Below are 15783 nucleotides of genomic sequence, written 5' to 3' on the forward strand. Positions count from 1 at the left end.
TCGTGCACGCACCGCACTAACTTACTTTCTTCTCTGGCAGCAGGGAGAGGAGAGCGAGCTGCCAGTGGGCAGAGTGGTCCCTGGGCTGCAGTGGGGCTGGTGCTTCCCTCTGCAGCAGTGGTGCCCCACCTCAGGCGACACCTGCCCGCAGACACCTGGCTCGGGCAGTCCCGGGGGGCACTGCAGTCACAGAGGGAAGCACTGGGCCCCTGCACAGTTAGTTTTCTGAGCCCAAGTCATTTAAGGTGCATTACGCTGCCAAATTTCCTACAGTGGCTGGAATTAATGCACAATACTCCACCAAGGCGTGCAAACACTGACATTATTAAAGTGGTGCAAAAGTATTTAGCCCCCTTTAAAGTGTTGAGCACACACGCCCCTCGTTTATTCTACACACGGCCATTATTGCTAATATTGCCTAGAGCCTGCACCCTGCCTGTTGTATTTCCCTCAGAAGTGGGTGTTTCTTGGGATAAAGGGATAAAGTAGGTGAGTTTAATCCTGCATGCTCAGGTATGCATTTTTCTTGTAAAAGTCTTCCTTGCTTGTGGATTCTGAGGAAATCTTGGGATAGAAAGAGCAGCCATCTCACTGCCTTGCCCACCCACCCATGTTCCACTTCATCATCATCAAGAGCTTCTGGGCTGGCTTTGTGCCAGCAAACTGCACTTATATCAAGAGGAAGCAACAAAGTTGTCTTTTTTATTTTTTTAGCTTTTTTTTTTTTTAACTGAGCATTCAGTGAGCTGCAATCTATGGCTACCCCTATCCTCCTGTGACTAATAAAAGACTGTCAAAGGAGCATCATACCCTGTCCATACACATAGTAACACCTTAAGTAACTTGTTTGTAGTCTTGACCCAATTAGTGCAAGAAGGCTGAAACCATTAGAGGCAGAATTTCTTTTCCAGTGATAGTGGGGTTCAGTACAGACACATAGGTCTAGCATACTAGGAGTGATCCCTAAATAATTTGTATTACATTAACATATGTATTTATCTTGATGCCCCCAAAGACCCATTACAGTCAGGATTAGCCAGTGCACATTTTTAAAGTTCCCTAAGTGCATATTTGTCTGATTGAGCTAATAACATGCTCTAGCAGTGTGTCCGTCACACTTACATTGAGCTTAGTTAATTCACTGGGTTTTTCATGGTCCAAGCTGAGGTGAGTTAAGGACAGAAAGCAGGTTCTGCATTTAAGCTTTGCTTTTGAATTTTCTTGGTTTTGTGATTTTTATATCAGATGCTTCACACCAGATTTCTTGCTTTCTCCCAGTTTAATAATATCTGATAGAAATAGTTCTATACAACACACTTCTTCTAGGAATTGTCATTACTAGCAAACTTAGTTAAGAAAAATAATTGACTTACAACAGGTTTGATAACTTACAAAGTTTAATGCTTCCAGGAAATGACTCATTTCCCATGTGCATCTTACAAACTGTGTTCTGAATGCTGAACTCACCACAACCTAGTGATTAAGTGACTCTTTTTTATATTCCCTTTTGATATCAGTAACAATAAAAGCAGCAGAAGCTTCAAAGACTATATATATAGGGTAATGGCTTTCCAAAGTGGATTGATAATTACTTATAGGCTAGGTACAGGCATTCAAAAAGCCTGAGGGGGAACTGATCTAACTTGTGTGGTTTTCTGTAAGCACATTTGCCCTTTGGTGGGAGGGGACAAATCTTAGACCAGGTTCTGCCATTTTTAAACCACTCTTTATGTGGCGAACTTCTGTTCTGTTCTGGGTATGGGCTGGCTCCCAATCACTTATACCAGTAAAAGTGTAATGTCTGTACCTGGCCATAGTATTAAATATCCCTAGAAGTATTTTAGTGGAAAGATGTGGAAGAAAGAATAGATTCATTATAAATGAATCCATATATTTCTCCCCCCGCCCCGTATACAGTGTCTTATTCATTTAAATACCTACACCCAGATAATTTAAGAACCTTCTTTTTTTATTGTTTGAGGGTGTTTTTTTTTTAATTTTAGCTAATGTAGCAGACAGTTGTGTGTAGAGTTAAAGACCATAATGCCATTAAAGTGTTCTATTTATCCCCTTGTACTTTCCATTAATCCCCCAATAAAATATACAAGCTGGTCAAAAACAAAGCAAAACAACAACATTCAAGGATCTTTGTAAGAAGTATATCACTTTTTGGTGGAAAACTTTGAATCTTTAAAATGTGATGTTGCTGGTTGAAAAATACCAGGATTTTAATGGTAAAAATGGAGGTCTCTATGTGCCTTTTACAGCTAATTCCAAAGATGATCCTTTCCTTTAGTGGCAAATGATTTTCAAAATAAAAGGCTGTGGAGATGAGAAATTGGACTTTATTTCCTCACTTCTGTCTCTAGAAATGTATCAGGATGACAAAGTCAGTTCCCCTATTACATGATGGGTCATGGTGTACGGTCCTACCCTAGTGACTACCATTTCAATGTTTCTATGAAACAGGTGCCTGCTTCTATTTTAGTGAGCACAAGTTTATGCCTTTCACTTTTTCACTAACAGTGTATAAGGAGGTATATGTGAATAGTTACTGCACAAATCAGATATTTTGGGTATCTACTGCATGAGATATTAAAAAGGTGGAATTTTTACAGGTGTGAGACCTCATCTGTACAATGAGAGATCAAGTTGCAGCCCACCTGAAATTCAAACCTTCTGAATGATGCACTCACAACCCCCAAATTATTTTTTTTAAACTGAGTTGTGTGTAATTTGATACTGATTGTTACACTGAATGTCTATACAGCAGGAATAAAAATGTGTCTATATCTTTCTCTCAGCTAGCTCTGAGCTAAATTTCTTTGAACTTTGACCTAAGCCATTATGTGCTGTTAACAAAATGCCATGGCCAAGTATAAATACAAAATTAGGTGTTTATGAAGCTGTATAGTAGCTGCATTTTATGATGGCAGAAAATGCGTTTTATGTGTTTCAGAGTGAACAAGTATGTGTTCTGAGTAATCAGGTGGTGTTTCTTTTTTTTGATTTAATTTGTTTCCATTCAGATCTGTGATCACAATTTTTGGCCAAAAGAGGTAATGGGCTTCAGGGAACCTGAACTATTCCATATATAGATCCAATACAATTCAGGGCCAACATAACATGTGCTTCCTTATACTGCCCTTTCCCACCTTCAGCCCGGACTTAGAGAGTTTATTTTGTTTATCCCTTTTAGGGCCAAAGGCTGAAAAAGTTCACCACCCAGCAGCTTCCACTGAGGCCAGGCTTTAAAAAAAGAAAAAACTTTCTGGTTTCTATCTCTTTATCTTTTTCTTAAATCTAAAACAATTCTGTTGGTATTTTATATAGTTCAATTAGCCAAATGCACCAAAACCCATTTAAATTAATTGGCCTAGAATGTTTTGGATTGCTAAAAACCCACATAGGAGGAATGTGGGTTTTTTAATTAAAAATCCCCCAGAAAATATTTACCTAGCCCTTATTGTAGGGCTAAAAATCCTTGGAACAAATCAGCTAGAATTACACCTTCTCTGTGAAATAGCAGCAATTAGGATAGACACCCTCCTCTAACTCTGAGCCAGGCAGCCTGGGTGACAAATATGTCAAATTAATACATCACCAGGTATGAAAGCGCAGTTAGAATTTGACTGAGGTACTTCCAGCCTGAGAAAGGGAACGATTTATCAATGCAAACTTAATAACATCTATTTGAATCTAACTAAAAATCAATATTTCATTACCAAATTGTTAGTGAGAATGAAGAAAAATTGCGGAAGTCGGGCAGTTTGGTGGAAGAGAAGCATCAGGAGTTCAATGTGAAGACGGAATGATTCATGAGGCCAACGCGGTGGAAGGGTGAAGGAGGACGAATGCAGAAAACTTGGAGGGCCCTCTCTCTTGTGACCTTGGCAGTGAGAGGAAAAAAAAATACAAGAAAATGAAAGTGACTGTCAACTCCCAACAGGGATGGATCACACCATAAATCAAGCATAGCCCTGAGAGAGAATAGGGGCTTAGGGTGGGGGGTTAGCACTGAGAGGGAAACTCTTGGTTAATTTAACTCTTTGAACCTTGGATGCCTTTTATTTGTACTTTAGAGGAGTTCATAAAACATATGTGAATCTCTTCCCTTTGAAACAGTTTACATAAAAATATGTCAGCAGGAGATAAATGGTGCAACATTGCTTTCCATTGGCTAAGATTTAAAGTACAGTACCAATAAGCATTTCCTTCAGTCTCAGAAAAGAGACAAACGAGAGACTGAGGCTTCCCTGACACATAACTAAATCAGTTTGTTGGGAGACCTAATCCAGAAGAGGCTTTTTTGATGATTTTCAGGAAAAAAATAGATTTAAGGACATTAGTATTTCTATTACTGAAATAATGTATTGATCTAAAAAGAAAGCCATAACCACTTATTTAACCTAAACTACAAATGAACTGATAGGGGTGGGGCATGTGTGGTGGTGGTGGTGGGGGTTGTTTGTCTGTTGGGGGGGAGTTAAAGCCTTTAATGCTTTTTTTTTGTTTTAGTTTAGTTTAATTTTAAATCTATTCTTTGACCACATCTTCCACTGTAAGGAATTTGTTGACTAACATGGAGGAATTCATAACTCTCCTTTAATAAGAGATGAAGGCGAATTGGAATCACACCTTCTATTACATATCCACAGTAAATTAAAACTTAGTATCCTGAGTACTTCATTTGTTGAACTGTAATGTACAGCACCTAGTATTTTTCCCATAGACATCTTTTATTGTCCCTCCCTCACTCCTAATTGAGCCCTTTTTTTTCCTCCTCCTTCTCACCTGTCAGTAGGAAGAATTTGTTTTACTTTGTGGGCCAAATTAGTGCATATCCATTTTGGTGTCCTGGCCTGAAAAGCAATCACCTTTCATTTTCAGCTGGGATGCCTGAAAATGGCATGTTTATTCCATGGGACTTTAAATTTGAACAGATGTCTTAATAGATATGCAATGGTCTAATCTAGCTTGGGGAAAGCACACCTTCTATATCAGCGTGTCTATAAAAGGCTCACTCAAGTACAGTTCTGGTACAGATTGCTGGCAGCATGGACCAAGATCCTTTACATTAAACCTTTGGGTTCCCCCCCGCCCCCACCTCAGATGCTAAAGGATAAAGACCACATTTTGTTCTATATAAATACTAAGGAAAATATCTTTGAAGTACATTACTCAAGCTCTTTCAAGCAAGTACTTATTATGGTGCTAGTGGATCTGTTCAGCCTAAGTTTTGTGGAAATTATTTTCAAAAAGCCTGCAAATTGGGGTTGTAGTTTCAAAAGAACAGGAGCCACTGGACCACGGCTATCAGTGTCATAGTGGAAGGTCCCAGGTTCTGAACTCGCTTGAAAATCTGGCTGTGTTTGCTTTGACAAAAAAATAAGCGGAGACATAAGCAATCCACAAGGGTCCCCTCAAAGCAGCTGTATAACTGTGGGTGTGCTGAACAGCAGTGCTACCATGAGAAATACTTCCAAGAATGCTGTCATGTTCACCAATCAGCAGTTTTCCGTAGCAGTATCTCCCTCAGTAATCTTATCTTTTATTAGTGGAGGAATTGCTTGTTTGCTTGGCAGAGGTGAACCTGGAGATGAAAGTTGGTATTTTATTAACATGTTGGAGGCAAATATGTGGCGCCAGAGCGGTTCAGAAAATGGAGAAAATACCACTAACAAACAATCTTTTGCATGCTCTGGAGTTTGCTAGTGTTCCTCCTATTATTTGTTTCCAAATGTATGACTCATCTCAAGCCTTGCATGAAAATTTGCAGGCCTAATCAAGGTCAGAAGATCACTAAAAAAAATGGGAACAGGAAGAGGCCATCAGGACCCATATTTTTGTTCCTTCCCCCCACCCCCCTCCTGCCTTAATGCTGGAACCTGGCTCTAATTGCCCTTTATTTTTTATTGCTTTCACTATGTTTCACATGTAATGTTTATATTAATGGGGGGGAAAAGTGAAGAAACCCCAGGAAATGGAGTGCAATTGGAGTATGTGAGATGTGGCTTTTGTCTCCTTTATCACCATTTTCTTGCAGTACTTCCAGCACAGATATTAATTTATTGTTGAGAGTGCTGCAGAACTGTGGTCCCTTGTATTTTATGGAAGGTTTGATCTAAATTCCAGATGGTCACCATGTGATCAGCCCAGCCACGGGCAAATAGGATATTTCTTTGTGTCTAAATCTGATTTCTTTGCCAAATCCATACCTATCTAATCTCTGCCCAAAAGCCTGCATTCCCTCAGTTTTTTTAAAGATGTGTATAACAACTCTGCACCCTTATTGTACATAGACAATGAGGATGATTGCAAACACTCACCATTTAAATGCTGTTTAAAATGAAGGCTCTTTTTTGCATACAAATAATGGTTATTCAGATCACAAGATGGCTCTCTAAAGTTCAAAGCAGAAACAGAGTTTTTCTCTTAGAAGAATGAAATGTTTGCCGTTTGTATAAGGTGGGGTGTCAGTATATCGATGCCATTCTGCTTTAAGAAGTAAATGCTTTGATTTTGTGTGTGAGAAACTGTGAAACATTGCTCTTAAAAAGCTACTGAGCAAAGGCCTTGTAGAATCTCTGTTTCAGCACAAGGTTTTAACGTATAGAGATGGGAGACTGTATATACAGAGAATGCCCTTCCTCCTCCCTCCCCACTCCCCAGGCAAATTTTAGATTATACCAAAATTCTGCATTCTAAAGTGCAACAGTAGACACAACAATATGAAAACTTTCTTAATCGTGATATGATTAAAGGATTTTAAAAAGCTGCCTGGTAGTCGCATTTACATTTCCTGATAAATTCCTAATTTTCTTTCAAATCACTTCTTAATAATGTGAACTGTAAAAAATCCTTCCATTTCTGCAATGTGATAAAAAAAAAAAAAAAAACCTGGGGAGTGGGGGGAGGAATTCAGAAGGCTCTATGTTTTATCATTCTGTTCATAAAGTGCTACAGCACCATAACTGCAGCAGAGAAAAGAAACAGATACTGTAGTGTCTGAGGTATTCTGTGCCATAAACTCCCATAATAGAAACAGATGGTAAAAACGCCTTGGAAGTAAAGAAACTACTGTACATGCAGCTCTACCCTAACATATGAAGAGATTCAGACCTGACACATAAAGGAATACATTTGGAGTAATGCCAGTGCTACTGTCTAATTCAGTGGTTGGTATTAAAGATGAGGACCCAAAATTTAGAGATTCGAACACTATGGAACTTCATCATTTTTCATCATTAGTTATTTCTGATGATTCAATGACATGGGGGGGGGGAACATTTTGTGGGGAACACTCCTCCATACTCTGTATGAGCCTCAACTATATTAGAACATCCTACAGATAGAGTTTGCCCCGTGCTCATTTCCTTCTTGCTGTTAGGTAGTTATCATAATATCTAATGCGAGCTAAACAGAGCTTTGTGGCAACTATCACACCTACAGTGGAACTGGCAAAACTATTTTATTCATCTTTGAAACCTAGCTAAAGAAATGTCACTTAATTCAGCTGGCATTGTTTCACTGGTTTTGCCATGAGTGAAAGGAAATATAATGTGTGCATTGCACTGGAGGGGGAGCTGAAGGTCAGGAGTGAAATATAGCTTTCTGCAGCACTTGGTCTCAGTCTGAATGTTACCTACATTATCATCAGAGCTCACTGTCATCATGGAGAGACCTTGTCACAGGAGGGAGGTCACCTAGAAGCTGGAAGAAAAATTGGGGGAAAAATACTAAGTAAGATAGACTAAAAAGAAGACCAATAGGGTCCCCAACTTCCTTTGTGTGCAGGTGAGGACGGTACATTATCTGCAAAAGATTTTCTTGTCCTCCAAAAGCTCTGAAATTCCAGAGATGCCCTGGCTTTAAGGTGTTGGTCTTCTAACTTTTTATTATTTAGTTATCAGTGTCTTTCCACTAGTGAATCTGCCTTTGATCCTTGTGCTCCCTGCATAGCTTGGACTTATTAGCTCCAAATGCATTTCAGATGAGTGGCTTTCTGATATTAAAGGCTTTCTAGTGGGGTGGGGGGAGAGGGGTTTATCAGATTGCTGCGCTATCTGGCACCTTGAATCCTGCTTTGGAGCTTTGACTGACTGTGGCACAAAGGTTGGTTACTGCAGATAAGCTGCGTCTTTGTTGTGACTCCTTTTTTTTGCCCATATGATTGCATGTTGTTCCTTGAAAACCCTTGAAATTTTAAGACTTTCAAAACTCAGGGTTATCTTTCCATTTTGTGACTAAAACATCTCTCTAATTATTGAAGGGAATGGATTAAAAAAATAACAGAAAAGTGAAACACTAAACATTATGCAAACAGTAAAGAGCCAATAGGGCAATTACCAACCCAGTATTTGCATGGAGAACCTTTCATCTAAGGATCTCAGAGAGCCTGAAGAACATTAACAAATTCATGAGGAATATGTTGCCACAAACAAATATTTCATTGGTCCTTTCAGAAACTAGTCAAATCTTATGAGCCGTTCTGTGGAAGTGTTTATGCAATTTTGTGATGGGGAAGCCTGTGCTTTAAAAGAGTAATTATAGAGATCAGATAAGCACAGCTTTTCTCTGTTGAAAATCAGTTCCAGTTGGTATTATTAATGCCCCTCCATCACCAGCCTACTCAGTTCAGCCAGCAGTCTGTCTTTTGATGTAGCAGTACATTTATACTGGGGAGCTAAAGGTGCTTATATACATGCTGGGGGATGAAAGGGGATTTTAATTAGAGCCATTCCCAGAGAGCCACTCTAATTAAAATGCTGCAGCTTCGTGTTTATTGAGCCCCTGTGCATTTAAAAATGATTGTGGGACGCTTTAACTAAAGGTCATTTAACCAGCTTTAGTTCAAGCACCCCAGTGGCCATTTTTAAACCCACAGGGGCTTATACATGTGATGCTGTGGCAATGCTAGGGCATTCTAATTAGAACATGTTGGAGCAATTGCATAGGCACCCTAACTTCTTGGAGGAGGAAATTGCGGGCAATGTGATCTCTACACTGAGATTCGCAACAAACCCAAAATGGACTTTTGAACATACATTTATAAAAACCTTACATTTGGCCACATGCAGGAAGAGAGCATGGTTCTTGTTTCACCTCAAGAGTCCAAGACTCATAAGACCCTTTTTCCACTCTATGGCCCCTTTTAATTTCTGACTGAGACCTGCACTGAACCAGGTTGGGTGAGGTTTCTGGTTTTATAACGGAAGTTTTCATCACCTTAGAGTTAAGTTGCTTTTGTACTTTCCAGATATCAGAAGTTTGATGGTTCACAAGCAGATGGTTAACAGGCAGCCATGCAAACTGTAAGTACCCGTTCCACTGGACCTACTTTTGGGAGTAATTGAAGGTGATCTCAGCTGAGAGTAAGCAAAGTGAGGTAAATACTTGAAAACCCTTTTGCCAAAATCTTACTTCTCCCTTATATCTATGCTGCAAAATAGCCTTTTCTCCCATCCTGTTTTCTTTTGTGTTTGATTGGCTTTTGTGTGTGTTTGATTTGTTGCATTTTCTAAGTAGAGGAAAGAGAGCGGTATACCATATCAGTGTACTAAAAATAGCAGTAGCAGAAGCATTTTACCTTGTTTCTATATTCTGAAAGATGATAAAAAAAAACAAAACATGCAGCATTTGCTCTGTTTGGATTTACCTACGGTTTCACTGGTGCCACTATTGTACTTCAAGTTCTGGGTGATTCCTACGCTAAGAGTGCAGAAAGTGAAAAGATTTTACAGGTCCCTGTTCATCCCTGCATTAATTCAGAGATCAGGTCTGGAGAATATATTTGTGGCATACCCTAACTTGGGTCCAGGTGTCCAGGGCCCCTTTGGGTATAGGTAATGAATTGTTGGGGTGATTAATTGCTCTGCTGCCTGCACCTACCACATGCTCCAGAAGGTATCTATCCTGTTTGGGGTTGGTTGCAGTATTACATGGTGGCTTCCTGTGTCTGAGGTTTGTCACAGGTAGAAAGTAGTGGCTTCTGGCACTGGTTCAAAGAAGCCATAACTACAAGTAGTCCTGCTACATGGACAGTGTTAAGAACTGTATGGAGAATCACTACCCTCACTTCATTTTGTATAAAAAGCAGATGAGATTCCTAGATCTTTGGTTTATGCCTAAAATAACAAAAGTTGCTGTTTTACAATAAAAGCAACTACTATAAACCTTTGTTCTGAGTATGATTCATGTAAATGCCTTAATTAGCATGTGGTTACAGCATTTGAGTGCATATTGTCTTTTAGAAGGTCTATATAAAAACATCCTATATAAAAACATTTGACATATGCAGCCAGGTACCTCTATCAACAGCCTCTTGCATAAAGTGTATTCTTTCCTATGGTTTTTGGCATTATGATACTTTAAACTCCTACACTATTGTTTCTGTCTTTTATGAAGAACTCACACAAAAATAAGATTGGAAATTTCCCATTTCATTATTTTAGTTCATCAAATAGGTTTTATATGTATATTGGTCATTTTAACTGAATTCTGAAGTCTTCATAAACTGAGAAATATAACATTTCATTACACAATTACAGCTAATTATTTTAGAAATACAGTTTAAATGCAAGTTATCTTAAATTTATTGCTTATCTGACTGAGAAGATCTAAGCAAAACCTGAAAATCATAAACCCTTCCAGAACATTATATTTTATGCAGTCCAAAATGTGACACATGGGGTCTTTAATAATTCACTGCTTGTTAACATTAAACAACTGTTAACATGCTCAAATAATTAGTTATGCTTGCTTGACATGTTTGCATCTTTAATAATTGATGCATTTATCTTAATTACTAACAGTATTATGGTCGTAATATGCATCTTTTTTCTATCTTAAAATTTTAACAAAAACTGACTTTTTGCCAAAAATGATTATCCTCTAAGTTTTAATTACTCGTTGTAATTAAATTGCAAGCTGCAGTATTTTATTAAAAATATCTTTCACAAAAATATTTAATGGAAAAGAGGTGATTTGTTGTTTATGCATCACAGTTAGTAAATATTTCATAAGTTTCATATTACCCTTTCAGAGCGAATATAAAAAACATAACATTCTTAATACAAGAGTCAATTTAAAAGCTGCTATAGCAGTCCTCAATTCTTCCCCCAAAGGTTTGCAGAAGTCAATGAGTAAAGTAAGATAAAACAAAACAAAACAAAACAACAAAAAATCATTGTGATTGCATGATGGAAACGCACAGTAACTGGAGCCCAAGTTCTAGTAATTAGCAACGACCATGGCTGAGAGTGCAGTGGAGCCTTGAAAGGAGTTTATTTGACCTGAAATGAAGATGAATATTAAAAACTATTTCATTTTTCAATATTCTTTCCAGTCAACATCACTCTTGCATGCTGCTAATGACAGCAGTAGTGGTAGAGCTTTGCCTGTAATCAATTATGTATTTATTAAAATCCTGGTAGAGACAGGGTAAGACTTAATTGAAGAATGTCAGACAGTTTCAGGGAGGCTGTGTTTTTGAGATATGTCTTTCACATTGTTAAGATGGGCTATTTTGATGAGAATTACTTCCCTTAGTTCTTCTTCTTATGAAGACTATGCTGATAGCTGCCCTTCATTTTCTTTTGTTAAGTGCCTCACTGTTTCATCCCACCACTTTCTAAATGGCTAAATATATGAAGCACCAAAACAGGAATGGATGAAAAATAGTATAGTTGCAAGGCCTGTGAATGTGAAAATAGGGGCAGATATCACATGAGTGCCAAATGTAAATCATCATTGGGTTCATGGTTAGTCACTGAATCTGCCAACCCCAGAAGTTTTCATTGTGCTTAATTACTTTGGAGACAGAGCTCTACAGAAGAGCAGCTTGAGATCTGCTGGAGAAGAATACAACATTGGGTTGTAATGTTCCTGGGAGTCCTGGGCGGTGTATGTTGCCTGCTTTCTCAAACATGTTTATTGAAGACAGCCAAGTAGATCCTTCATGATTCTTGAATATTGTAACATGTAAACAAAAAGACAACCCCCCCCCCCCCCATTTTGACCAAGAATGACTGTGCTACCCAATTCCTCCCATTGCTACTCAGTCACTACAGCCCTAGAATCTGGGGCATATATAGCTTAAGGTGAAGAATTGAACAGGCTGAGAGGAGTGAGTAGATTAAGAGTAATATATTGCTTCCAGAAGCAAAATTTTTGGGGGTGATAACTTTTATTGGACCAGCTACATATTTCCTGGATTATCATGGGTACATCACTCCAGTATTTCTTGCAGTATATTCCTAAGAACACCCAGCAATTGCTTAAAAACATGGAGGAAAACACATGGGAAATAACAGACTTGTTATATATCTGTGATTAGGGTCTCCTCATTGGTTATTTTTAGACATGTTTAAACAGCTGAAAACTCTTACCTAAAAGACCATGAAAAAGAAACATCCCATTCTTCCTCTCTCTCTATTACCTTAATGTCCTCCCAATTCATTTCAATGAGTGTGTGGGGATATTAGATCTGAGAAGTAGTTATTTAAGTATCTGTGCACCTCTGAATGCTTGAGTTGCTGCTTATTTCTAGTGCTGTACTAGTCAGGTTTACTTATCTCTCTTGGAGATAGGTCAAATTGTACAGCTGAGACATGGATTCAAAACTACTTTGAAGTTTAAGAGTGCTTAGATTCAGAGATTTGATTCAATCTTTTGTCTACTTTTTATGTATATCTTTCCATGAAAAGTATACTAGCCACATGCCTGGTCATCCTAACCCCTGCAGATGCACCTTACCTGCCCTCTGATACTTTTAGAAGCTTTTCATGCTTGCAGAGCCTTCATGTCTCCAGTCTCCAGAAAAGCTCTTTCTGTTATGGTTCTAGAGTTAATAAAAATGTACACATTGCCAGCCTATAAATCAATCTTTTCTAATATATAGGTGTGCCTTCAGATTTCAGAAAAGTGCAATTAAAAAAAAGGTCTTGTCTAGACAGGTTTGGGCCCTAGCTAGGATGGTTGTGAAAGTGAACACTAAAGAGGAGTCCCAGCACAGTAGTGCTTAGCTGCAGGATGTCCATATTTTTCTCAACTGTACTAGTATGAGGTGTAGAATTCAGTCCACTTTGGAAGCAAGGGATGGAGTATGTGGCGGGCCAGTAGGGGGTGCTCCTGCACTGAGCCACCCACCTCACTGTGTCCGACCACCTTTAAGGCTCCGAGTGCCTCCCTGGGGGCACCTCATATCTAGCCAACCCCCTTCCTGGAGCACACCCGCTAGCCTGGGGGTAATGTGACCACCACCCAGGGTCTGGACTGATCCTGGCTCTGTGCCCCCTGGGAAATGCAGGCCTAGTAGCCCTTGGGGGTACTTGACCCACTTCAAGAACTTGGAGTGTTTCCCTTAGTCTGAAGCACAAATAGTGGTCTCCCTTAGTCAGCCAAACCAAGGGGACCCCAAGGCATAATCTAGCCCCTCTTGCAATAAGTCTTCCATGCTAGGTACAAAGGAGAATTTTATTGGTTACAAGGAGTAGGTTTGGAATAGAGTACAGGGTAGAGTAAGATCAAAGAAATCCCACAGAGCAAACAGGGCGGCTGGGTAGCCTTTGATCACACATCTGAGTTACTGCAAGCTATATATTTAGTTAGATCTCAGGTAGCTTACTCACGAGTATCATCCAGAGGCAGGTAGAGATTCCCTCTGGAGGCAGGCAGTTCATTAATCATGAGTTTCAAGAGAGAGCAAGTTTCAGATGATCCAGCTTCTCTCTAAGTTTTCATCATGGCTACTGCTCCTCCTCCTGGGCAGTACTTAACTTATATAGACCTTATGACCTCATTTACCTGGTCCAATGGAGGCCAGCACTTGGCTGCCAGCCAACCAATTTGAAATGCATCACTGGTTGCCAGGTAGACTGGCATTGCTTAGAGCAATAGGGAGCCTGTGGCAGTGAGAAGCCCCCACAGGCACCAGGGGCTGGGGGTAACCCCAAGTGCCCCTGCAGTAAACAAACAGGCCCCCACATCCTGGGAGACTTACCTTTGGGAGTGGGATCTAGGACAGTGCTGGAGCCATGGCCACAGCTGCAGCCGTGCAAGCTGACATTTCGCCAGCTCTTCAAATGGCTGATCCATGAGTGGGGTGGCACCCAGCTGATTGCAGCAGCTGATGCCACCACTGCGGGAAATTTAAAAGCCCCACCAGAAACTGGCAGGAGCAGAAGGTCGGGAGGAAGAGTGAGCCAGCAAGAAGCACGCAGGTCAGGCAGCCCCAGTGGCTCCAAAGGCTGGTGAGGGCAGCAGAGCAGACACTGCCCCATTACTGAGGCAGAAGGGGCATGTCAGACATTAGGCTGGGGACAGACCATTCTAATTGTTCTGAACCTTAGAATTTATTGTGAGCATCCGTCTCCCAAGGAGGGGGAGGAAGGTTGCTGAGAAACCCAGGAGTGCAGTCCTTTAGGATCAGGAACTGCGGCTCTAGTAACGATAACATCTAGGTGACCAACCGGTTGCCTGAAGCAGATGCCAGACCTCCTCCATAATAATCACAGAGATCAGTGGAGCAACCAGCAGAACATCTGAACGGTTGGCAAGTGGACAGGGTGTAGGGGAGGCGGAGCCCCGAAGAACACCATGGCACAAATGTGAGTACCTCCATCACCAGGTCACCCGAGAAGAGGAACACCACTGAACCCCTCCTTTCATCCAGTAACAACAAGTTGTGGTAGGTGAGTTGAGGGGTGCTCTGGTCAAGTGGGGGGGCGGTACGGTATGCTACTCACAGTGTCCACCAGAGATTCCACAGAGCCTAAGCCCCTGTCCCAGGGGAGCGGGGGCACCGGGAGACCCCCGCAGCGGCCAAGGGGTCTGCTTACCTCCCATAGGGCCGGAAGACCCGAAGAAACTCCACGCGCCGGTGCTGCCGGCACGGGCCATCAGCTGGGCGTTTATCCAGCTGCGGCTGAGCGGCGGGGGCGGGGCACGCTGGCCGGGAGGAACAAAAGGCGGCCCCGCCGAAGCAGCGGGGCGGCTGGAGGGAGAGAGCAGGAGCGCGGAGCTCAGCGAGCAGGGGATCAGCCGCCACCCGCGGAGTGCGGGACGCCGCCGGATAGAGGTGGAGCAGGCTGCGAGCAGCGCAGCGGAGAGCCCAGAGGGGCAGAGACAGGGGGAGAAGTCAGCCCCAGAGGCAGGGCAGCAGCCGGCGGGGAACTCACCACCCGAGGCAGCGGGAGGCGTAGCAGCTACCCCAAGAGCGGGGCCAGCTGTAGCCGGTGTTGCGGAGCAGGCTGTGAGCAGCGCAGCAGAGAACCCAGAAGGGAAGAGACAGAGGGAGAAGTCACCCCCAGAGGCGGGGCAGCAGCCAGCGGGGAACCCAACACCCAAGGCAGCGTGAGGCGTAGCAGCTACCCTGAGAGCGGGGCCAGCTGTAGCCGGTATTGTGGAGCCGCCAGAGTGGGTAACGGCGGCCGAGACTATTGGGGGAGGCAGAGAGGACGGCTGCCTCCCAAGGAAGGAGGGATCAGGGCAGCACCCTCCAACTGGGTGAGGCATACCCAGCCCGAAGACAGCCTGTAGGGGCTAGGGTGCCCGAGCCGAGAGAGAGGACGAGACGAGGACGGGTGAGAGGCCAGGACAGGAAGACCTGAGGTGGCGTATGGCCAGGGTGTAGGGGAGGACGGAGCCCCGAGAGTACCTGCGAAGAGGCGTGCCAGCACCAGGGGATACCCCAAGGGAAGACCCCCCACTGAGAGAGTCATCAAAGTCGTGGCAGGCGAGTTCTGGGGTCCCCCTTAATACCAGCCGGGGTAAACCCTGGGG

At 42.0% G+C, this 15783-nt stretch overlaps 1 protein-coding gene across 6 annotated transcripts in view; it reads left to right on the forward strand.

Moving 5' to 3' along the window:
• The window catches only part of LOC106738670 (uncharacterized), an 87383-nt gene that overhangs the window by 43877 nt on the left and 27723 nt on the right, over nt 1-15783 (forward strand). For all 6 annotated transcript variants that reach the window (XM_059713834.1, XM_059713835.1, XM_059713836.1 and 3 more), the window contains exon 6: nt 9260-9388. The gene's annotated coding sequence lies outside the window, so the exon portion shown is untranslated. The remainder of the gene's footprint in view (nt 1-9259; nt 9389-15783) is intronic.

Source organism: Alligator mississippiensis, chromosome 10 (genome assembly GCF_030867095.1).
Source record: "Alligator mississippiensis isolate rAllMis1 chromosome 10, rAllMis1, whole genome shotgun sequence".
In the NCBI taxonomy this organism is placed as follows: domain Eukaryota; kingdom Metazoa; phylum Chordata; order Crocodylia; family Alligatoridae; genus Alligator; species Alligator mississippiensis.